Source organism: Aristolochia californica, unplaced genomic scaffold, assembly GCF_029961685.1.
Source record: "Aristolochia californica isolate CCGP_79_NKW_82.1479 unplaced genomic scaffold, dmAriCali1.0.hap1 SCAF_4, whole genome shotgun sequence".
In the NCBI taxonomy this organism is placed as follows: Eukaryota; Viridiplantae; Streptophyta; class Magnoliopsida; order Piperales; family Aristolochiaceae; genus Aristolochia; species Aristolochia californica.
In genome coordinates, this window is record NW_027182103.1 from 15,657,291 (window position 1) to 15,683,527 (window position 26,237).

Genomic DNA, 26,237 nt, shown 5'->3' on the forward strand with positions numbered 1-26,237 from the left:
CTTGCATCCTCACCATGTTTTTGGCATGCATATCCACCACATTTAAAGCATGTTAGGATAAGTTAGAAGTCCCTTTTCTATAAAATTCCACCAAGCTTATTATTAGGGATTTTACTAGTGGAATTTCCCAAACATGGATAACAAAACCTTAGAGTTCATTTTTAGTGCGTGAAATAATTTTCTTCACTTACATTTATTATAGTTTTCAAATTTTTTTGCATACATGAACTCTAAAATTTGCATTTTGTTATGCCTTATATCTTTTTTGTTTACGAGAAAAATGGGAGAGTGAAAACTCAAGTTTGGATCTGAAAACAAATTTGAACATCCAAAATGGAAATGCAGAAATGCTGAGAGAGTTAGTTCCAAAAAGTATCTGTGATTTTTAAGGATATGCAAAAAGTGGGTTGTTTGGCTCTTGTAAATATCACCCCACTTGAGAATTTGATTTTTTCTACTCCTTAAAATTTTTGGATCATTAGGTTCAATTGCATCCTCACCATGTTTCTGGCATGCATATCCTCCACATTTAAAGCATGTTAGGATCTGTTAGAAGTCCCATTCCTATATATTTCCACAAAGCTTATTATTTGTGGTTGTACAAGTGGAATTTCCCAAACATGGATAACAAAACCTTGGAGTTCCTTTTTAGGGCGTGAAATAATTTTCATCACTTACATTTATTATAGTTTTCAAATTTTTTTGCATACATGAACTCTAAAATTTTCTTTTGTTATGCGTTATATCTTTTTTGTTTACGAGAAAAATGGGATAGTGAAAACTCAAGTTTGTATCTGAAAAAAAAATTTAACATTCAAAATGGAAATGCACAAAGACTAAGAGTGATAGTTCCAAAAAGTATCTATGAAATTTAATTATATGCAAAAAGTGGGTTCTTTGGGTCTGGTAAATATCCAACCTCATGAGAATTTGATTTTTTCCACTCCTCAAGAATTTTGGATCATTAGGTCCATTTGCATCCACAACATGTTTCTGGCATGCATATCCACCACATTTAAAGTTTGTTAACATCAGTTAGAAGTCCCTTTCCTATAAAATTCCACCAAGCTTATTATTAGGGGTTGCACTGGTGGAATTTCCCAAACGTGGATAACAAAACCTTGGAGTTCATTTTTAGTGCGTGAAATAATTTTCTTCACTTACATTTATTATAGTTTTCAAATTTTTTTGCATACATGAACTCAAAATTTTTCATTTTGTTATGCCATATATCTTTTTTTTTACGACAAAAACGGGAGAGGGAAATTTCAAATTTTGCTATGAAAACAAATTTGAACATCCAAAATTGAAATGCACAAATGCTGAAATAGATAGTTCCAAAAAGTATATGGGATTTTTTTGGATAGGCAAAAAGTGGGTTGTTTGGCTCTGGTAAATATCCAACCACTTGAGAATATGATTTTTTCTACTCCTTGAAATTTTTGGATCATTAGGTCCACTTGCATCCTCACCATGTTTTTAGCATGCATATCCACCACATTTAAAGTATCTTAGGATCAGTTAGAAGTCCCTTTCCAATAATATGTTACCAAGCCTATTATCAGGGGTTGTACTAGTGGAATTTCCCAAACACGGATATGAAAACCTTGGAGTTCACTTTTAGTGCGTGAAATAATTTTCTTCACTTACATTTATTACAGTTTTCAAATTTTTTTGCATACATGAACTCAAAATTTTTCATAATTTTATGCCTTATATATTTTTTATTTACGAGAAAAATGGGAGAGTGAAAACTCAAGTTTGGATCTGAAAACAAATTTGAACATCCAAAATGGAAATGCACAAATGCTGAGAGAGATAGTTCCAAAAAGTATCTTTGATTTTTGAGGATAGGGAAAAAGCGGGTTGTTTGGCGTTGTTAAATATGCAACCACTTGAGAATTTGATTTTTTCTACTCCTTGAAATTATTGGATCATTAGGTCCATTTGCATCCTCACCATGTTTCTAGCATGCATATCCACCACATTTAAAGCATGTTAGGATCAGTTAGATATCCCTTTCCTTTAAAATTCCACCAAACTTATTATTAGGGGTTTACTAGTGGAATTTCCCTAACATGGATAACAAAACCTTGGTCTTCATTTTTAGTGCGTGAAATAATTTTCTTCACTTACATTTATGATAGTTTTCAAATTTTTTTTCATACATGAACCCCAAAATATTCATTTTTTTAAGCATTATATCTTTTTTGTTTACGAGAAAAATGGGAGAGTGAAAACTCAAGTTTTGATCTGAAAACAAATTTGAACATCCAAAATGGAAATACACAAATGCTGAGAGAGATAGTTCAAAAAAGTATCTCTGATTTTTAAGGATAGGCAAAAAGTGGGTTGTTTGGCTCCATTAAATATCCAACCACATGAGAATTTGATTTTTTCTACTGCTTGATATTTTTTGATCATTAGGTCCACTTGCATCCTCACCATGTTTCTGGCATGTGTATCCACCACATTTAAAGCATGTTAGGATCAGTTAGAAGTCCCTTTCCTATAAAATTCCACCAATCTTATGATTAGGGGTTGTACTAGTGGAATTTCCCAAACATGGATATCAAAACCTTGGAGTTCATTTTTAGTGCGTGAAATAATTTTCTTCACTTATATTTATTATAGTTTTCAAATTTTTTTCATTACAGGAACTCTAAAATTTTCCCTATGTTATGCCTTATATCTTTTTTAGACGAGAAAAATGGGGAGTGAAGACTCAAGTTAGGATTTGAAAACAAATTTGAACATCCAAAATGGAAATGCACAAATGCTGAGAGAGATAGTTCCACAAAGTATCTGTGATTTTTAAGGACAGGCAAGAAGTGGGTTGTTTGGCCCTAGTAAATATCCAAACACTTGAGAATTTGATTTTTTCTACTCCTTGAAATTTTTGGATCATTAGGTCCACTTGCATCCTCACCATGTTTTTAGCATGCATATCCACCACATTTAAAGCATCTTAGGATCAGTTAGAAGTCCCTTTCCAATAATATGTTACCAAGCCTATTATCAGGGGTTGTACTAGTGAAATTTCCCAAACATGGATATGAAAACCTTGGAGTTCATTTTTAGTGCGTGAAATAATTTTCTTCACTTACATTTATTACAGTTTTCAAATTTTTTTGCATACATGAACTCAAAATTTTTCATACTTTTATGCCTTATATATTTTTTATTTACGAGAAAAATGGGAGAGTAAAAACTCAAGTTTGGATCTGAAAACAAATTTGAACATCCAAAATGGAAATGCACAAATGCTGAGAGAGATAGTTCCAAAAAGTATCTTTGATTTTTGAGGATAGGGAAAAAGCGGGTTGTTTGGCGTTGTTAAATATGCAACCAATTGAGAATTTGATTTTTTCTACTCCTTGAAATTATTGGATCATTAGGTCCATTTGCATCCTCACCATGTTTCTAGCATGCATATCCACCACATTTAAAGCATGTTAGGATCAGTTAGATGTCCCTTTCCTTTAAAATTCCACCAAACTTATTATTAGGGGTAGTACTAGTGGAATTTCCCTAACATGGATAACAAAACCTTGGTCTTCATTTTTAGTGTGTGAAATAATTTTCTTCACTTACATTTATGATAGTTTTCAAATTTTTTTTCATACATGAACCCTAAAATATTCATTTTTTTAAGCATTATATCTTTTTTGTTTACGAGAAAAATGGGAGAGTGAAAACCCAAGTTTTGATCTGAAAACAAATTTGAACATCCAAAATGGAAATACACAAATGCTGAGAGAGATAGTTAAAAAAAGTATCTCTGATTTTTAAGGATAGGCAAAAAGTGGGTTGTTTGGCTCCATTAAATATCCAACCACATGAGAATTTGATTTTTTCTACCGCTTGATATTTTTTGATCATTAGGTCCACTTGCATCCTCACCATGTTTCTGGCATGTGTATCCACCACATTTAAAGCATGTTAGGATCAGTTAGAAGTCCCTTTCCTATAAAATTCCACCAAGCTTATGATTAGGGGTTGTACTAGTGGAATTTCCCAAACATGGATATCAAAACCTTGGAGTTCATTTTTAGTGCGTGAAATAATTTTCTTCACTTATATTTATTATAGTTTTCAAAGTTTTTTCATTACAGGAACTCTAAAATTTTCCCTATGTTATGCCTTATATCTTTTTTAGACGAGAAAATTGGGGAGTGAAGACTCAAGTTAGGATCTGAAAACAAATTTGAACATCCAAAATGGAAATGCACAAATGCTGAGAGAGATAGTTCCACAAAGTATCTGTGATTTTTAAGGACAGGCAAGAAGTGGGTTGTTTGGCCCTAGTAAATATCCAAACACTTGAGAATTTGATTTTTTCTACTCCTTGAAATTTTTGGATCATTAGGTCCACTTGCATCCTCACCATGTTTTTGGCATGCATATCCACCACATTTAAAGCATCTTAGGATCAGTTAGAAGTCCCTTTCCAATAATATGCCACCAAGCTTATTAATAGGTCGTACTAGTGGAATTTCCCAAACATGGATATCAAAACCTTGGAGTTCATTTTTAGTGCGTGAAATAATTTTCTTCACTTATATTTATTATAGTTTTCAATTTTTTTTCATTACAGGAACTCTAAAAGTTTCCCTATGTTATGCCTTATATCTTTTTTAGACGAGAAAAATGGGGAGTGAAGACTCAACTTAGGATCTGAAAACAAATTTTAACATCCAAAATGGAAATGCACAAATGCTGAGAGAGATAGTTCCAAAAAGTACCTGTGATTTTTAAGGATAGGCAAAAACTGGTTTGTTTGGCTCTGGTAAATATCCAACCACATGAGAATTTGATTTTTTCTACCGCTTGATATTTTTTGATCATTAGGTCCACTTGCATCCTCACCATGTTTCTGGCATGTGTATCCACCACATTTAAAGCATGTTAGGATTAGTTAGAAGTCCCTTTCCTATAAAATTCCACCAAGCTTATGATTAGGGGTTGTACTAGTGGAATTTCCCAAACATGGATATCAAAACCTTGGAGTTCATTTTTAGTGCGTGACATAATTTTCTTCACTTATATTTATTATAGTTTTCAAATTTTTTTCATTACAGGAACTCTAAAATTTTCCCTATGTTATGCCTTATATCTTTTTTAGACGAGAAAAATGGGGAGTGAAGACTCAAGTTAGGATCTGAAAAAAAAATTTGAACATCCAAAATGGAAATGCACAAATGCTGAGAGAGATAGTTCCACAAAGTATCTGTGATTTTTAAGGACAGGCAAGAAGTGGGTTGTTTGGCCCTAGTAAATATCCAAACACTTGAGAATTTGATTTTTCTACTCCTTGAAATTTTTGGATCGTTAGGTCCACTTGCATCCTCACCATGTTTTTGGCATGCATATCCACCACATTTAAAGCATCTTAGGATCAGTTAGAAGTCCCTTTCCAATAATATGCCACCAAGCTTATTAATAGGTCGTACTAGTGGAATTTCCCAAACATGGATATCAAAACCTTGGAGTTCATTTTTAGTGCGTGAAATAATTTTCTTCACTTATATTTATTATAGTTTTCAATTTTTTTTCATTACAGGAACTCTAAAAGTTTCCCTATGCTATGCCTTATATCTTTTTTAGACGAGAAAAATGGGGAGTGAAGACTCAACTTAGGATCTGAAAACAAATTTTAACATCCAAAATGGAAATGCACAAATGCTGAGAGAGATAGTTCCAAAAAGTACCTGTGATTTTTAAGGATAGGCAAAAACTGGTTTGTTTGGCTCTGGTAAATATCCAACCACTTGAGAATTTTACTCTTTCTACTCCTTGAAATTTTTGGATCATTAAGTCCATTTTTATCCTCACCATGTTTCTGGCATGCATATCCATCACATTTAAAGCCTATTAGGATCAGTTGGAAGTCCCTTTCCTAAAAAATTCCACCAAGCTTATTCTTAGGGGTTGTACTATTGGAATTTCCCAAACATGGATAACACAACCTTGGAGTTCATTTTTAGTGCATGAAATAATTTTATTCACTTACATTTATTTTAGTTTTCAAATTTTTTTGCATACATGAACTCTAAAATTTTCATTTTGTTATGCCTTATATCATTTTTGTTTACGAGAAAAATGGGAGAGTGAAAACTCAAGTTTGGATCTGAAAACAAATTTGAACATCCAAAATGGAAATGCAGAAATGCTGAGAGAGATAGTTCCAAAAAGTATCAGTGATTTTTAAGGATAGGAAAAAAGTGGGTTGTTGGGCTCTAGTGAATATCCAACCACTTGAGATTTTGATTTTTTCTACTCCTTGAAATTTTTGGGTCATTAGGTCCAATTGCGTCCTCACCATGTTTCTGGCATGCATATCCTCCACATTTAAAGCATGTTAGGATCAGTTAGAAGTCTCGTTCCTATAAATTTCCACCAAGCTTCTTATTTGGGGTTGTACCAGTGGAATTTCCCAAACATGGATAACAAAACCTTGGAGTTCATTTTTAGTGCATGAAATAATTTTCATCACTTACATTTGTTATAGTTTTCAAATTTTTTTGCATACATGAAATCTAAAATTTTCATTTTCTTATGCCATATATGTTTTTTTTACGACAAAAATGGGAGAGGGAAAACTCAAATTTTAAAATGAAAACAAATTAGAACATCCAAACTTGAAATGCACAAATGCTGAAATAGATAGTTCCAAAAAGTATATGGGATTTTTTTGGATAGGCAAAAAGTGGGTTGTTTGGCTCTGGTAAATATCACACCACTTGAGAATATGGTTTTTTCTACTCCTTGAAATTTTTGGATCATTAGGTCCACTTGCATCCTCACCATGTTTTTGGCATGCATATCTACCACATTTAAAGCATCTTAGGATCAGTTAGAAGTCCCTTTCCAATAATATGCTACCAAGCCTATTATTAGGGGTTGTACTAGTGGAATTTCCCAAACATGGATATGAAAACCTTGGAGTTCATTTTTAGTGCGTGAAATAATTTTCTTCACTTACATTTATTATAGTTTTCATATTTTTTTGCATACATGAACTCAAAAATTTTCATACTTTTATGCCTTATATCTTTTTTTTTTTATGAGAAAAATGGGAGAGTGAAAACTCAAGTTTGGATCTGAAAACAAATTTGAACATCCAAAATGGAAATGCACAAATGCTGAGAGAGATAGTTCCAAAAAGTATCTTTGATTATTAAGGATAGGGAAATATTGGGTTGTTTGGCTCTGTTAAATATCCAACCACTTGAGAATTTGATTTTTTCTACTCCTTGAAATTATTGGATCATTAGGTCCATTTGCTTCCTCACCATGTTTCTGGTATGCATATCCACCACATTTAAAGCATGTTAGGATCAGTTAGATGTCCCTTTCCTTTAAAATTCCCCCAAGCTTATTATTAGGGGTTCTACTAGTGGAATTTCCCTAACATGGATAACAAAACCTCGGTCTTCATTTTTAGTGCGTGAAATAATTTTCTTCACTTACATTTATGATAGTTTACAAATTTTTTTGCATACATGAACTCTAAAATATTCATTTTGTTAAGCCTTATATCTTTTTTGTTTACGAGAAAAATGGGAGAGTGAAAACTCAAGTTTTGATTTGAAAACAAATTTGAACATCCAAAATGGAAATGCACAAATGCTGAGAGAGATAGTTCCAAAAAGTATCTCTGATTTTTTAGGAAGGGCAAAAAGTATGTTGTTTGGCTCCATTAAATATCCAACCACATGAGAATTTGATTTTTTTCTACTCCTTGAAATTTTTTGATCATTAGGTCCACTTGCATTATCACCATGTTTCTGGCATGCATATCCACCATATTTAAAGTATGTTAGGATCAGTTAGAAGTCCCTCTCCTATAAAATTCCACCAAGCTTATCATTAGGGGTTGTACTAGTGCAATTTCCCAAGCATGGATAAAAAAACCTTGGAGTTCATTTTTTGTGAATGAAATAATTTTCTTCGCTTACATTTATTGTTGTTTCCAAATTTTTTTGCATACATGAAGTCAAAAATTTTCGTTTTGTTATGCCATATATATTTTTTTTACGACAAAAATGGGAGAGTGAAAACTCAAATTTGGATCTGAAAACAAATTTGAACATCCAAAATTGAAAGGCACAAATGCAGAAATAGATAGTTCCAAAAAGTATATATGATTTTTTTGGATAGGCAAAAAGTGGGTTGTTTGGCTCTGGTAAATATCCAACCACTTGAGAATATGATTTTTTCTACTCCTTGAAATTTTTGGATCATATGGTCCAGTTGCATCCTCACCATGTTTTTGGCATGCATATCCACCACATTTAAAGCATCTTAGGATCAGTTAGAAGTCCTTTTCCAATAATATGCCACTAAGCTTATTAATAGGGGTTGTACTAGTGGAATTTCCCAAACATGGATATCAAAACCTAGGAGTTCATTTTTAGTGCGTGAAATAATTTTCTTCACTTATATTTATTATAGTTTTCAAATTTTTTTCATTACATGAACTCTAAAATTTTCCCTATGTTATGGCTTATATCTTTTTTTGACGAGAAAAATGGGAGAGTGAAGACTCAAGTTTGGATCTAAAATCAAATTTGAACATCCAAAATGGAAATACACAAATGCTAAGAGAGATAGTTCCACAAAGTATCTGTGATTTTTAAGGATAGGCAAAAAGTGGGTTGTTTGGCTCTGGTAAATATCCAACCACTTGAGAATTTGATTTTTTCTACTCCTTGAAATTTTTTGATCATTAGGTCCACTTGCATCCTCACCATGTTTTTGGCATGCATATCCACCACATTTAAAGCATGTTAGGATCAGTTAGAAGTCCCTTTTCTATAAAATTCCACCAAGCTTATTATTAGGGGTTGTATTAGTGGAATTTCCCAAACATGGAAAACAAAACCATGGAGTTCATTTTTAGTGCGTGAAATAATTTTCTTCACTTACATTTATTATTGTTTGAAATTTTTTTTGCATACATGAACTCTAAAATTTTCATTTTGTTATGCCTTATATCTTTTTTTTTACGAGAAAAATGGGAGAGTGAAAACTCAAGTTTGGATCTGAACACAAATTTGAACATCCAAAATGGAAATGCAGAAATGCTGAGAGAGATAGTTCCAAAAGTACCTGTGATTGTTAAGGATAGGCAAAAAGTGGGTTGTTTGGCTCTTGTAAATATCCAACCACTTGAGAATTTGATTTTTTTTACTCCTTGAAATTTTGGATCATTAGGTCCAATTGCATCCTCACCATGTTTGTGGCAAGCATATCCTCCACATTTAAGGCATGTTAGGATCTGTTAGAAGTCCCTTTCCTATAAATTTCCACCAAGCTTATTATTTGGGGTTGTACAAGTGGAATTTCTTAAACATGTATAACAAAACCTTGGAGTTCATTTTTAGTGCGTGAAATAATTTTCATTACTTACATTTATTATTGTTTTCAAATTTTTTTGCATACATGAACTCTAAAATTATCTTTTTGTTATGCCTTATATCTTTTTTGTTTACGAGAAAAATGGGACAGGGAAACCTCAAGTTTGTATCTGAAAACAAATTTGAACATTCAAAATGGAAATGCACAAAGACTAAGAGGGATAGTTCCAAAAAGTATCTGTGATTTTTAATTTTATGCAAAAAGTGGGTTGTTTGGCTCTGGTAAATATCCAACCACTTGAGAATTTTATTTTTTCTACTCCTTGAAATTTTGGATCATTAGGTCCAATTGCATCCTCACCATGTTTCTGGCAAGCATATCCTCCACATTTAAGGCATGTTAGGATCTGTTATAAGTCCCTTTCCAATAAATTTCCACCAAGCTTATTATTTGGGGTTGTACAAGTGGAATTTCCCAAACATGGATAACAAAACCTTGGAGTTCATTTTTAGTGCATGAAATAATTTTCATTACTTACATTTATTATAGTTTTCAAATTTTTTTGCATACATGAACTCTAAAATTTTCTTTTTTTTATGCCTTATATCTTTTTTGTTTACGAGAAAAATGGGACAGGGAAACCTCAAGTTTGTATCTGAAAGCAAATTTGAACATTGAAAATGGAAATGCACAAAGACTAAGAGTGATAGTTCCAAAAAGTATCTGTGTTTTTTAATTTTATGCAAAAAGTGGGTTGTTTGGCTCTGGTAAATATCTAACCACTTGAGAATTTGATTTTTTCTACTCCTCAAAAATTTTGGATCATTAGGTCCATTTGCATCCTCAACATGTTTCGTGCATGCATATCCACCACATTTAAAGTATGTTAGGATCAGTTAGAAGTCCCTTTCCTATAAAATTCCACCAAACTCATTATTAGGGGTTGTACTAGTGGAATTTCCCAAACTTGGATAACAAAACATTGGAGTTCATTTTTAGTGCGTGAAATAATTTTCTTCACTTACATTCATTATTGTTTTCAAATTTTTTTGCATACTTGAACTCTAAAATTTTCATTTTTTTTGCCTTATATCTTTTTTGTTTATGAGAAAAATGGGAGAGTGAAAACTCAAGTTTGGATCTGAAAACAAATTTGAACATCCAAAATGGAAATGCACAATTGCTGAGAGAGATAGTGTTGTGGACTCAATAGCACACCAAGTCAAACAATGAAGAAGACAACAACAACTCACTCAATAGGATTTAATTCTTATATTTCTTGTCGTAGGATTTATTTCTTATATTGTTTTAAGTTGGAGTTATTTCTAATTACTTTATATGTAAGGGCATTATGGGGAATTATTGTAACCCTAACCCTAAAACTCTTTGACATGACCTATTTAAGGGAAAGGTATGAATGAAATAGGTAAGCTTTGAGATTTTAGAATAACCTAGTCTAAACAGGTTGAGATCACCTCTTGATCTCGAGTTTAGGGTTTACTCCAAAAATCCAACCTATCCTTCACCCTCCATTGCCATTCATCTTCACCCAAATTCATCCCTCATCATCCATACTAAGAAAAGGAGCTTCCTGCCCGTTTTCCGAACCCAAAGAGAGGATCTTCTCTCATCACCAGCGTCAACAAGAAGTTGGGTTCAATTCTCTCTTGACGATCAGTAAAAGAGGAATAATTCTGGTTCATTCATGTGAAGGTTATAGCAACTCTTCTTGCTGGGAATTCATCACGAAAATAGAGCAAGGACAGCCATCAACGTGAGCCAAGGCTGCCCCATCAAGCTAGGTCTTCATGTCCTAGAACGAGCTGCATCAAATCAGGTTTGAAACCCGGATTAATGTGAGCAAAACAGGTATTTCTGCATTCTTTCTCCACCTAAATTACTTCCATTCTAGCAATAACTTTAGCACTAGAATAAGATAAAAAAAGGAGACTGATCACTGGTGGAAGAGTACCCAAAGAAGAGACCCTTAACCCTCCATACCGAATCTAGCAACTCCGTACCAGTGCTGGATTCACAACTCCCATGCCAAGTTACTCGATCCATGACTCAGGACCATAACAGATAGTTCCAAAAAGTATCTGTGATTTTTAAGGATAGGCAAAAAGTGGGTTGTTTGGCTCAGGTAAATATCCACCCACTAGAGAATTTGATTTTTTCTACTCCTTGAAAATTTTGGATCATTAGGTCCACTTCCATCCTCAACATGTTTCTGGCATGCATCCACCACATTTAAAGCATGTTAGGATCAGATAGAAGTCCCTTTCCTATAAAATTCCACCAAGCTTATTATTAGGGGTTGTACTAGTCAAATTTCCCCAACATGGATAACAAAACCTTGGAGTTCATTTTTAGTGCATGAAATAATTTTCATCACTTACATTTATTAAAGTTTTCAAATTTTTTTGCACACATGAACTCTAAAATTTTCATTTTGTTATGCCTTATATCTATTTTGTTTACGAGAAAAATGGAAGAGTGCAAATTCAAGTTTGTATCTGAAAACAAATTGAAACATCCAAAACGGAAATCCACAAACGCTAAGAGAGATAGTTCCAAAAAGTAACTGCGATTTTTAAAGATAGGCAAAAATAGGGTTGTTTGGCTCTGTTAAATATCCAGCCACTTGAGAATTTGATTTTTTCTACTCCTTGAAATTTTTGGATCATTAGGTCCACTTGCATCCTCACCATGTTTCTGGCATGCATATCCACCACATTTAAAGCATGTTAGGATCAGTTAGAAGTCCCTTTCATATAAAATTCTACAATGCTTATTATTAGGGGTTGTACTAGTGGAATTTCTAAAACATGGATAGCAAAACCTTGGAGTTCATTTTTAGTGCATCAAATAATTTACTTCACTTACATTTATTATAGTTTTCAATTTTTTTTTTCGTAGATGAACTCTAAAATTTTCATTTTGTTATGCCTTATATAATTTTTTTACGAGAAAAATGCGAAAGTGAAAACTCAAGTTTGGATCTGAAAACAAATTTGAACATCCAAAATGGAAATGCACAAATGCTGAGAGAGATAGTTCCAAAAAGTATCGGTGATTTTTAAGGATAGGAAAAAAGTAGGTTCTTTCGCTCATGTAAATATCCAACCACTTGAGAATTTGATTTTTTCTACTTTTTGAAATTTTTGGATCATTAGGTCCACATGCATCGTCACCATGTTTCTGGCATGCATATCCACCACATTTAAAGCATGTTAGGATAAGTTAGAAATCCCTTTCCTATAAAATTCCACCAAGCTTATTATTAGGGGTTGTTCTAGTGGAATTTCCCAAACATGGATAACAAAACATTGGAGTTCATTTTCAGGTCGTGAAATAATTTTGAAATATTTTTGCATACATGAACTCTAAAATTTTAATTTTGTTATGCCTTATATCTTTTTCATTTACGAGAAAAATGGGAGAGTGAAAACTCAAGTTTGGATCTGAAAACAAATTTGAACATCAAAAATGGAAATGCACAAATGCTCAGAGAGATAGTTCCAAAAAGTATCTATGATTTTTAAGGATAGGCAAAAAGTGTGTTGTTTGGCTCTGGTACATATCCAACAACGTGAGAATTTGATTTTTTCTACTCCTTGAAATTTTTGGATCATTAGGTCCACAAGCATCCTCAACATGTTTCTTGCATGCATATCCACCACATTTAAAGCATGTTAGGATCAGTTAGAAGTCCCTTTCCTATAAAATTCCACCAAGCTTATTAATAGGGGTTGTACTAGTGGAATTTCCAAAACATGGATAACAAAACCTTGGAGTTCATTTTTAGTGCGTGAAATAATTTTCAAATTTTTTTGCATACATGAACTCTAAAATTTTCATTTTTTTATGAATTATATTTTTTTTACGAGAAAAATGAGAGGGTGAAAGCTCAAATTTGGATTTAAAAACAAATTTGAACATCCAAAATAGAAACGCACAAATGCTAAGAGAGATAGTTCCAAAAAGTATCTGTGATTTTTATGGATAGGCAAAAAGTGGGTTTTCTGGCTCTTGTAAATATCCAACCAATTGAGAATTTGATTTTTTCGACTCCTTGAAAATTTTGGATCATTAGGTCCACTTGCATCCTCAACATGTTTCTGGCATGCATATCCACCATAGTTAAAGCGTGTTAGGATTAGTTAGAAGTCTCTTTCCTATAAAATTCCACCAAACTAATTATTAGGGGTTGTACTAGTGGAATTTTCCCATCATGGATAACAAAACCTTGGAGTTCATTTTTAGTGCGTGAAATAATTTTCAAATTTTTTTGCATACATGAAGTCTAAAATTTTTATTTTTTTATGCCTTATATCTATTTTCTTTACGAGAAAAATGGGTGAGTGAAAACTCAAGTTTGGATTTGAATACAAATTTGAACATCCAAAATGGAAATGCACAAATGCTGAGAGAGATAGCTCCAAAAAGTATCTATGATTTTTAAGGATAGGCAAAACGTGGGTTGTTTGGCTCTGGTAAATATGCAACCACTTTAGAATTTCATTTTTTCTACTCCTTGAAAATTTTGGATCATTAGGTCCACTTGCATCCTCAACATGTTTCTGGCATGCATATCCACCACATTTAAAGTATGTTAGCATAACTTAGAAGCCCCTTTCCTATAAAATTCCACCAAGCTTATTATTGGGGGTTGTACTAGTGGAATTTCCCAAATATGGATAACAAAACCTTGGAGTTCATTTTTCGTGCGTGAAATCATTTTCTTCACTTGCATTTATTATAGTTTTCAAATTTTTTTGCATACATGAACTCTAAAATTTTCATTTTGTTATGCCTTATATCTTTTTTGTTTACGAGAAAAATTGGAGAGTGAAAACTCAAGTTTTGATCTGAAAACAAATTTGAACATCCAAAATGGAATTGCACAAATTCTGAGAGAGATAGTTCCAAAAAGTATCTGTAATTTTTAAGGATAGGTAAAAAGTGGGTTGTTTGGCTCGGGTAATTATCCAACCACTTGAGAATTTGATTTTTTCTTGTCCTTGAAGTTTTTTGATCATTAGGTGCACTTGCATGCTCAACAAGTTTCTGGCATGCATATCGACCACATTTAAAGCATGTTAGGATCAGTTAGCAGTCCCTTTCCTATAAAATTCCACCAAGCTCATTATTAGGGGTTGTACTAGTGGAATTTCACAAACAAAGATAATAAAACCTTGGAGTTCATTTTTAGTGATTGAAATAATTTTCAAATTTTTTGCATACTCTAAAATTTTTATTTTGTTATGCTTTAAATCTTTCTTGTTTACGAGAAAAATGGGAGAGTGAAAACTCAAGTTTGGATCTGAAAACAAATTTCAACATCCAAAATGGAAATGCACAAATGCGGAGAGAGAAAGTTCCAAAAAGTATCTGTGATTTTTAAGGATAGACAAAAAGTAGGTTGTTTGGCTCAGGTAAATATCCAACCACTTGAGAATTTGGTTTCTTCTACTCCTTAAAATTTTTGGATCATTAGGTCCACTTGCATCCTCAACATGTTTCTGCCATGCATATCCACCACTTTTAAAGCATGTTAGGATCAGTTAGAAGTCTCTTTCCTATAAAATCCCACCAAGCTTATTATTAGGGTTGTACTTGTGGAATTTCCCAAACATGGATAACAAAACCTTGGAGTTCATTTTTAGTGCGTGAAATAATTTTCTTCACTTACATTTAATATAATTTTCAAAGTTTTTTGCATAGATGAACTCTAAAATTTTCTTTTTTGTTAAGCCTTATATCTTTTTTGTTTACGTGAAAAATGGGGAGTGAAAACTCAAGTTTGGATCTGAAAACAAATTTGAACATCCAAAATGGAAATGCATAAACGCTGAGAGAGATAGTTCATAAAAGTATCTGTGATTTTTAAGGATAGGAAAAAAGTGGGTTGTTTGGCTCAGCTAAATATCCAACTATTTGAGAATTTGATTTTATCTACTCCTTGAAATTTTTGGAACATTAGGTCCACTTGAATCCTCAACATGTTTCTGGCATGCATATGCACCACATTTAAAGCATGTTAAGATCAGTTAGAAGTCTCTTTCCTATAAAATCCCACCAAGCTTATTATTAAGGGTTGTACTTGTGGAATTTCCCAAACATGGATAACAAAACCTTGGAGTTCATTTTTAGTGCGTGAAATAATTTTCTTCACTTACATTTATTTTATTTTTCCAATTTTTTTGCATACATGGACTCTAAAATTTACATTTTGTTAGGCCTTATATCTTTTTTGTTTACGAGAAAAATGGAAGAGTGAAAACTAAAGTTTGGATCTGAAAACAAATTTGAACATTCAAAATGGAAATCTACAAATGCTAAGACAACTAGTTCAAAAAAGTATCTCTGATTTTTAAGGATAGGTAAAAAGTGTGTTCTTTGGCGCTGGTAAATATCCAACTACCTGGGAATTTGATGTTTTCTAGTCCTTCAAATTTTTGGATCAAAAAACAAATTTGAACATCCAAAATGGAAATGCACAAATGCTGAGAGAGATAGTTCCAAAACATATCTGTGATTTTGAAGGATAGGCAAAAGTGGGTTGTTTGGCTCATGTAAATATCCAACCACTTGAGAATTTAATTTTTTCTAATTCTTGAAATTTTGGGATCATTAGGACCACTTGCATCCTCAACAAGTTTTTGGCATGCATATCCACCACATTTAAAGCATGTCAGGATCAGTTAGAACTCCCTTTCCTATAAAATTCCACCAAGCTTATTATTAGGGGTTGTACTAGCGGAATTTCCAAATCATGGATAACAAAACCTTGAAGTTCATTTTTAGTGCTTAAAATAATTTTAAAATTTTTTTGCATACATGAACTCTAAAATTTTCATTTTGGTATGCGTTATATCTTTTTTGTTTACGAGAAAAATGGGAGAGTGAAAACTCATGTTTTGATCTAAAAACAAATTAGAACATCCAAAATGGAAATACACAAATGCTGAGAGAGATTCTTCCAAAAAGTATCTGTGATTTTTAAGGATATGCAAAAGGTGGTTTGTTTGGCTCTGGTAAATATCCAACCACTTGAGAATTTGATTTTTTCTACTCCTTGAAAGTTTTGGATCATTAGGTCCTCTTGCATCCTCAACATGTTTTTGGCATGCATATCTACTACAGTTAATGCATGTTATGATAAGTTAGAAGTCCCTTTCCTATAAAATTCCACCAATCTTATTATTTGAGGTTGTACTAGTGGAATTTTCCAAAAATGGATAACAAAACCTTGGAGTTCATTTTTAGTGCGAGAAATAATTTTCAATTTTTTTTGCATACATGAACTCTAAAATTTTCATTTTGGTATGCCTTATATCTTTTTTGTTTACGAGAAAAATAGGAGAGTGAACACTCAAGTTTGGATATAAAAACAAATTTGAACATCAAAAATGGAAATGCACAAATGACGAGAGAGATAGTTCCAAAAAGTATAAGTGATTTTTAAGGATAGGCAAAAAGTGGGTTTTTTGGCTCTAGTAAATTTCCAACCACTGGAGAATTTGATTTTTTCTACTCGTTGAAATTTTTGGATCATTAGGTCCACATGCATCCTCAATATTTTTCTGTCATGCATATCCACTACATTTAAAGCATGTGAGGATCAGTTAGAAGTCCCTTTCAAATAAAATTCCACAAAGCTTATTATTAGGGGTTGTACTAGTGGAATTTCCCAAACATGGATAACATAACCTTGGAGTTCATTTTTAGTGTGTGAAATAATTTTCAAATTTTTTTGCGTACATGAACTCTAAAATTTTTATTTTTTTATGCCTCATATCTTTTTCGTTTACGAGAAAAATGGGAGATTGAAAACTCAAGTTTGGATCTGAAAACAAATTTGAGCATTGAAAATGGAAATGCACAAATGCTGAGAGAGATAGTTCGAAAAAATATCTGTAATTTTTAAGGATAAGCAAAAAAGGGGTTGTTTGGCTTTGGTAAATATCCCACCACTTGAGAATATGATTTTTTCTACTCCTTGAAATTTTTGGATCATTAGGTCCACTTGGAACCTCAAAATGCTTCTGGCATGCATATCCACAACATTTAAACCATGTTAGGATCAGTTAGAAGTCCCGTTCCTATAAAATTCCACCAAGTTTATTATTAGGGGTTTTACTAGTGGAATTTCCCAAACAAGGATAACAAAACCTTGGAGTTCATTTTTAGTGCGTGAAATAATTTTCAAATTTTTTTGCATATATGAACTCTAAAATTTTCATTTTGTTAATATTTTTTTTGTTTACGAGAAAAATGGGAGAGTGAAAACACAAGTTTGGATATGAAAACAAATTAGAACTTCCAAAATGGAAATGCACAAATACTGAGAGAGATAGTTCCAAAAAGTATATGTGATTTTTAAGGATAGGCAAAAAATGGGTTGTTTGGCTCATGTAAATATCCAACCACCTAAGAATTTGATTTTTTCTACTCCTTGAAATTTTTGGATCATTAGGTCCACTTGCATCCTCAACAAGTTTCTGGCCTGCATATCCACCACATTTAAAACTTGTTAGGATCTGTTAGAAGTCCCTTTCCTATAAAATTCCACCAAGCACTAGAGGAATTCCCAACCATGGAAAACAAATCCTTGGAGTTCATTTTTAGCGTGCGAAATAATTTTCAAATTTTTTTGCATACATGAATTCTAAAAATTTAATTTTGTTATGTCTGATATCTTTGTTGTTTACGAGAAAAATGGGAGAGTGAAAACTCAAGTTTGGATCAGAAAACAAATTTGAACAACCAAAATAGAAATGCACAAATGTTGAGAGAGATAGTTCCAAAAAGTATCTGTGATTTTTAAGGAGAGGCAAAAAGTAGGTTGTCTGGCTATGGTAAATATCCAACCACTTGAGAATTTGATTTTTTCTACTCCTTGAAATTTTTGGATCATTAGGTCCACTTGGATCCTCAACATGTTTCTGGCATGCATATCCACGACATTTAAACCATGTTAGGATCAGTTAGAAGTCCCTTTCCTATAAAATTCCACCAAGTTTTTTATTTGGGGTTCTACTAGTGAAATTTCCCAAACAAGGATAACAAAACCTTGGAGTTCATTTTTAGTGATTGAAATAATTTTCAAATTTTTTTGCTTACATGAACTCCAAAACTTTCATTTGGTTATACCTTATATCTATTTTGCTTAAGAGAAGAATGGGAGAGTGAAAAATCAAGTTTGGATTTGAAAACAAATTTGAACATCCAAAAAGGAAATGCACAAATGCTGAGAGAGATAGTTCCAAAAAATTTCTGTGATTTTTAAGGACAGGCCAAAAGTGGGTTGTTTGGCTCTGTTAAATATCCAACCACTTGAGAATTTGATTTTTTCTACTCCTTAAAATTTTTGGATCTTTAGGTCCACTTGCATCCTCAACATGTTTCTGGCATGCAAATCCACCATATTTAAAGCATGTTACGATCAGTTAGAAGTCCCTTTCCAATAAAATTCCACCAAGCATATTATTAGGGGTTGTACTAGTGGAATTTCCCAAACAAGGATAACAAAACCTTGGAGTTCATTTTTAGTGCTTGAAATAATTTTAAAATTTTTTTGCTTACAAACTCTAAAATTTTCATTTTGTTATTCCTTATATCTTTTTGGTTTACGAGAAAAATGGGAGAGTGAAAACTCAAGTATTGGATCTGAAAACAAATTTGAACATCCAAAATGGAAATGCACAAATGCTGAGAGAGATAGTTCCAAAAAGTATCTGTGAACTTTGAAGATAGGCAAAAAGTGTGTTTTTTTGCTCATGTAAATATCCAACCACTTGAGAATTTGATTTTTTCTACTCCTTGAAATATTTGGATCATTAGGTCCACTTGCATCCTCAACATGTTTCTGGCATGCATATCCACCACATTTAAAGCATGTTAGGATCAGTTAGTAGTGCCTTTCCTATAAAATTCCACCAAGCTTATTATTAGGGGTTGTACTAGTGGAATTTCCCAAACATGGATTACAAAACCTTGGAGTTTATTTATAGTGCTTGAAATAATTTTCAAATTTATTTGCATACATGAACTCTTCATTTTTCATTTTGGTATGCCTTTTATCTTTTTTGTTTACGAGAAAAATGGGAGAGTGAAAACTCAAGTTTGGATCTGAAAATAAATTGTAACATCCAAAAAATGAAATGCACAAATGATGAGAGAGTTTCTTCCAAAAATTATTTGTGATTTTTAAGGATAAGCAAAAAGTGGGTTGTTTGGCTCTGGTAAATATCCAACCACTTGAGAATTTGATTTTTTCTACTCCTCGAAATTTTTGGATCATTACGTCCACATGCCTCCTCAACATGTTTCTGGCATGCATATCCACCACAGTTAGATCATGTTAGGATAAGTTAGAAGTCTCTTTCCTATCAAATTCCACCAATCTTATTATTAAGGGTTGTACTAGTGGAATTTCCCAAACAAGGATAACAATACCTTGGAGTTCATTTTTAGTTCATGAAAAAATTTTCAAATTTTTTTGCATTCAGGAACTCTAAATTTTTCATATTGTTATGCATGATATCTTTTTCATTTATGTGAAAAATGGGAGAGTGAAAACTCAAGTTTGGATTCCCAAACATGGAAAACAAATCCTTGGAGTTCATTTTTAGCGTGCGAAATAATTTTCAAATTTTTTTGCATACATGAATTCTAAAAAATTATTTTTGTTATGTCTGATATCTTTGTTGTTTACGAGAAAAATGGGAGAGTGAAAACTCAAGTTTGGATCAGAAAACAAATTTGAACAACCAAAATAGAAATGCACAAATGTTGAGAGAGATAGTTCCAAAAAGTATTTGTGATTTTTAAGGAGAGGCCAAAAGTAGGTTGTCTGGCTATGGTAAATATCCAACCACTTGAGAATTTGATTGTTTCTACTCCTTGAAATTTTTGGATCATTAGGTCTACTAGGATCCTCAACATGTTTCTGGCATACATATACACCACATTTAAAGTATGTTAGGATTAGTTAGAAGTCCCTTTCCTATAAAATTCCACCAAGTTTATTATTAGGGGTTGTACTAGTGAAATTTCCCAAACACGGATAACAAAACCTTGGTGTTCATTTTTAGCGATTGAAATAATTTTCAAATTTTTTTGCTTACATGAACTCTAAAATTTTCATTTTTTATACCTTATATCTTTTTGGTTGACGAGAAAAATGGGAGAGTGAAAACTCAAGTTAGGATTTCAAAACAAATTTGAACATCCAAAAAGGAAATACACAAATGCTGCGAGAGATAGTTCCAAAAAGTATCTGTGATTTTTAAGGATAGGCAAAAAGTGGGGTTTTTGGCTCTCGTAAATATCCAACCACTTGAGAATATGATTTTTTCTACTCGAAATTTTTGGATCATTAGGTCCACTTGCATCCTCAACATGTTTTTGGCATGCATATCAACCACATTTAAAGCATGTTAGGATCAGTTAGAAGTCCCTTTCCAATAAAATTCCACCAAGCTTATTATTTGGGGTTGTACAAGTGGAATTTCGCAAACAAGGATAACAAAACCTTGGAGTTCATTTTTAGTGCGTGAAATAATTTTAAAATTTTTATGCATACATGAACTCTAAAATTTTCATTTTGTTATTCCTTATATTTTTTTTGTTTACGAGAATAATGGGAGAGTGAAAACTCAAGTTTGGATCTGAAAACAAATTTGAACATCCAAATTGGAAATGCACAAATGCTGAAAGAGATAGTTCCAAAAAGTATCTGTGATTTTTGAAGATAGGCAAAAAGTGGGTTGTTTGGCTCAGGTAAATATCCAACCACTTGAGAATTTGATTTTTTCTGCTCCTTGAAATTTTTGGATTATTAGGTCCACATGCATTCTCAACATGTTTCTGGCATGCATATCCACCACATTTAAAGCATGTTAGGATCAGTTAGTAGTCCCTTTCCTAAAAAATTCCACCAAGCTTATTATTAGGGGTTGTACTAGTGGAATTTCCCAAACAAGGATAACAAAACCTTGGAGTTCATTTTTATTGCTTGAAATAATTTTCAATTTTTTTTGCATACATGAACTCTAAAATTTTCATTTTGTTATGCTTTATAACTTTTTTGTTTTCGAGAAAAATGGGAGAGTGAAAACTCATGCTTGGAACTGAAAACAAATTTGAACATCCAAAATAGAAATGCACAAATGCTGAGAGAGATAGTTCCAAAAAATATATGTGATTTTTAAGGATAGGCAAAAAGTTGGTTGTTTGGCTCCGGTAAATATCCAACCACTTGAGAATTTGATTTTTTCTACTCGAAATTTTTGGATCATTAGTCCACTTGCATCCTCAACATGTTTATGGCATGCATACCCACCACATTTAAAGCATGTTAGGATCAGTTACAAGTCCCATTCCTAAAAAATTCCACCAAGCTTATTATTAGGGGTTGTACTAGTGGAATTTCCCAAACATGGATAACAAAACCTTGGAGTTCATTTTTAGTGTGTGAAATTATTTTCAAATTTTTTTGCGTACAAGAACTCTGAAATTTTCAATTTGTTATGCCTGAAATATTTTTTGTTTACGAGAAATATGTTAGTGTGAAAACTCATTTGGATCTAAAAACAAAATTGAACAACCAAAATGGAAATGCACAAATGCTGAGAGTGATAGTTCATAAAAGTATCTTGAACTTTTAAGGATAGGCAAAAAGTGGGTTGTTTGGCTCTGGTAAATATCCAACCACTAGTGAATTTCATTTTTTCTACTCCTTGAAATTTTTGGATCATTAGGTCCACTTGCATCCTCAACATGTTTTTGGCATGCATATCCACCACATTTAAAGCATGTTAGGATCAGTTAGACGTCCCTTTCCTTTAAAATTCCACCAAGCTTATTATTAGGGGTTGTACTAGGGGAATTTCCCAAACAAGGATAACAAAACATTGGAGTTCTTTTTTGGTGCTAGAAATAATTTTCAATTTTTTTTGCATACATGAACTCTAAAATTTTCATTTTGTTTTGCTTTATATCTTTTTTGTTTATGAGAAAAATGGGAGAGTGAAAACTCAAGTTTGGATCTGAAAACAAATTTGAACATCCAAAAAGGAAATGCACAAATGCTAAGAGAGATAGTTCCAAAAAGTATCTGTGATTTTCAAGGATAGGCAAAAAGTGGGTTGTTGGGCTCTGGTAAATATACAACAACTTGAGAATTTGATTTTTACTACCCCTTGAAATTTTTGGATCATTAGGTCTACTAGCATCCCCAACATCTTTCTTGCATGCATATCCACCACATTTAAAGCATGTCAGGATCAGTTAAAAGTCCCTTTCCTATAAAATTCCACCAAGCTTACTAACAAGGGTTGTACTAGTGAAATTTCCAAAACATTGATAACAAAACCTTGGAGTTCATTTTTAGTGAGTGGAATAATTTTCAAATTTCTTTGCATATATGAAATCTAAAATTTTCATTTTGTTATGTCTTATATCTTTTTTATTTACGAGAAAAATGGGATAGTGAAAACTCAAGTTTGGATCAGAAAACAAATTTGAGCATCCAAAATGGAAATGCCCAAATGCTGAGAGAGATAGTTCCAAAAACTATCTGTGATTTTTAAGGATAGGAAAAAACTAGGTTTTTTTGGCTCTGGTAAATATCTAACCACTTGAGAATTTGATTTTTACTACTCCTTCAAATTTTTGGATAATTAGGTCCACTTGGATCCTCAACACATTTCTGCCATGGATATCCACCACATTTGAAGCATGTTAGGATCAGTTAGAAGTCCCTTTCCTATAAAATTCCACCAAGCTAATTATTAGGGGTTGTACTAGTGGAATTTCACAAACAAGGATAACAAAACCTTGGAGTTCATTTTTAGTGCTTCACATAATTTTCAAATTTTTTTACATACATGAACTCTAAAATTTTCATTTTTTTATACCTTGTACCTTTTTGTTTATGAGAAAAATGGGAGAGTGAAAACTTAAGTTTGGATCTGAAAACAAATTTGAATATCCAAAATGGAAATGCACAAATGCTGAGAGAGATAGTTCCAAAAAGTATCTGTGATTTTTAAGGATCGGCAAAATATGGGTTATTTGGCTCTGGTAAATATCCAACCACTTGAGAATTTGATTTTTTCTACTCTTTGAAATTTTTGGATCATTAGGTCCACTGGCATCTTCATCATGTTTCTGGCATGCATATCCACCACATTTAAAGCATGTTAGGATCAGTTAGAAGTACGTTTCCTATAAAATTCCACCAAGCTTATTATTAGGGGTTGTACTAGTAGAATTTCCCAAACATGGATAACAAAACCTTGGAGTTCATTTTTAGTGCGTGAAAAAATTTTCAAATTTTTTTGCGTACAAGAACTCTGAAATTTTCAATTTGTTATGCCTAAAATATTTTTTGTTTACGAGAAATATGGGAGTGTGAAAACTCAAGTTTGGATCTAAAAACAAATTTGAACAACCAAAATGGAAATGCATAAATGCTGCGAGTGATAGTTCATAAAAGTATCTTCAATTTTTAAGGATAGGCAAAAAGTGGGTTGTTTGGCTCTGGTAAATATCCAACCATTTGTAAATTTAATTTTTTCTACTCCTTGAATTTTTTGGATCATTAGGTCCACTTGCATCCTCAACATGTTTCTGGCATGCATATCCACCACATTTAAAGTATGTTAGGATCAGTTAGATGTCCCTTTCCTTTAAAATTCAACCAAGCTTATTATTAGGGGTTATACTAGTGGAATTTCCCAAACAAGGATAACAAAACCTTGGAGTTCTTTTTTGGTGCTAGAAATAATTTTCAATTTTTTTTGCAAACATGAACTCTAAAATTTTCATTTTGTTATGCTTTATGTCTTTTTTGTTTACTAGAAAAATGGGAGAGTGAAAACTAAGTTTGGATCTAAAAACAAATTTGAACATCCAATACAGAAATGCACAAATGCTGAGTGAGATAGTTCCAAAACATATTAGTGATTTTAAGGACAGGCAAAAAGTTGGTTGTTTGACTCTGGTAAATATCCAACCACTTGAGAATTTATTTTTTCTAGTCGAAATTTTTGAATCATTAGTCCACTTGCATCCTCAACTTGTTAATGGCACGCATATCCGCCACATTTAAAGCATGTTAGGATCAGTTACAAGTCCCATTCCTAAAAAATTCCACCAAGCTTATTATTAGGGGTTGTACTAGTGGAATTTCCCAAACATGGATAACAAAACCTTGGAGTTCATTTTTAGTGCGTGAAATTATTTTCAAATTTTTTTGCGTACAAGAACTCTGAAATTTTCAATTTGTTATTTTTTCTTTACGAGAAATATGGTAGTGTGAAAACTCATTTGGATCTAAAAACAAAATTGAACAACCAAAATGGAAATGCACAAATGCTGAGAGTGATAGTTCATAAAAGTATCTTGAATTTTTAAGGATAGGCAAAAAGTGGGTTGTTTGGCTCTGGTAAATATCCATCCACTTGTGAATTTCATTTTTTCTACTCCTTGAAATTTTTGGATCATTAGGTCCAATTGCATCCTCAACATGTTTTTGGCATGCATATCCACCACATTTAAAGCATGTTAGGATCAGTTAGACGTCCCTTTCCTTTAAAATTCCTCCAAGCTTATTATTAGGGGTTGTACTAGGGGAATTTCCCAAACAAGGATAACAAAACCTTGGAGTTCTTTTTTGGTGCTAGAAATAATTTTCAATTTTTTTTGCATACATGAACTCTAAAATTTTCATTTTGTTATGCTTTATATCTTTTTTGTTTACGAGAAAAATGGGAAAGTGAAAACTCAAGTTTGGATCTGAAAACAAATTTGAACATCCAAAATAGAAATGCATAAATGCTGAGTGAGATAGTTCCAAAACATATTAGTGATTTTTAAGGTCAGGCCAAAAGTTGGTTGTTTGACTCTGGTAAATATCCAACCACTTGATAGTTCCAAAAAGTATCTGTGATTTTTAAGGATAGGCAAAAGTGGGTTTTTGGGCTCTGGTAATTATCCAACAACTTGAGAATTTGATTTTTTCTACTCCTTGAAATTTTTGGATCATTAGGTCCGCTAGCATCCCCAACATCTTTCTTGCATGCATAATCACCACATTTCAAGCATGTCAGGATCACTTAGAAGTCCCTTTCCTATAAAATTCCACCAAGCTTACTAACAGGGGTTGTACTAGTGGAATTTCCAAAACATGGATAACAAAACCTTGGAGTTCATTTTTAGTGCGTTAAATAATTTTCAAATTTCTTTGCATATAGGAAATCTAAAATTTTCATTTTGTTATGCCTTATATCTTTTTTGTTTACGAGAAAAATGGGAGAGTTAAAACTCAAGTTTGGATCAGAAAACAAATTTGAACATCCAAAATGGAAATGCACAAATACTGAGAGAGATAGTTTCAAAAAGAATCTGTGATTTTTAAGGAGAGGCAAAAAGTAGGTTGTTTGGCTCTGGTAAATATCTAACCACTTGAGAATTTGATTTTTTCTACTCCTTGAAATTTTTGGATCATAAGGGCCACTAGGATCCTCAACATGTTTCTTGCATGCATATCCATCACATTTAAAGCATGTTAGGATCAGTTAGAAGTCCCTTTCCTATAAAATTCCACCAAGTTTATTATTAGGGGTTTGTTCTAGTGAAATTTCCAAAACACGGATAACAAAACCTTGGTGTTCATTTTTAGTGATTGAAATAATTTTCAAAATTTTTTGCCTACATGAACTCTAAAATTTTCATTTTGTTATACCTTATATCTTTTTTGTTTATGAGAAAAATGGGAGAGTGAAAACTCAAGTTTGGATTTGAAAACAAATTTGATCATCCAAAAAGGAAATGCATAAATGTTGAGTGAGATAGTTCCA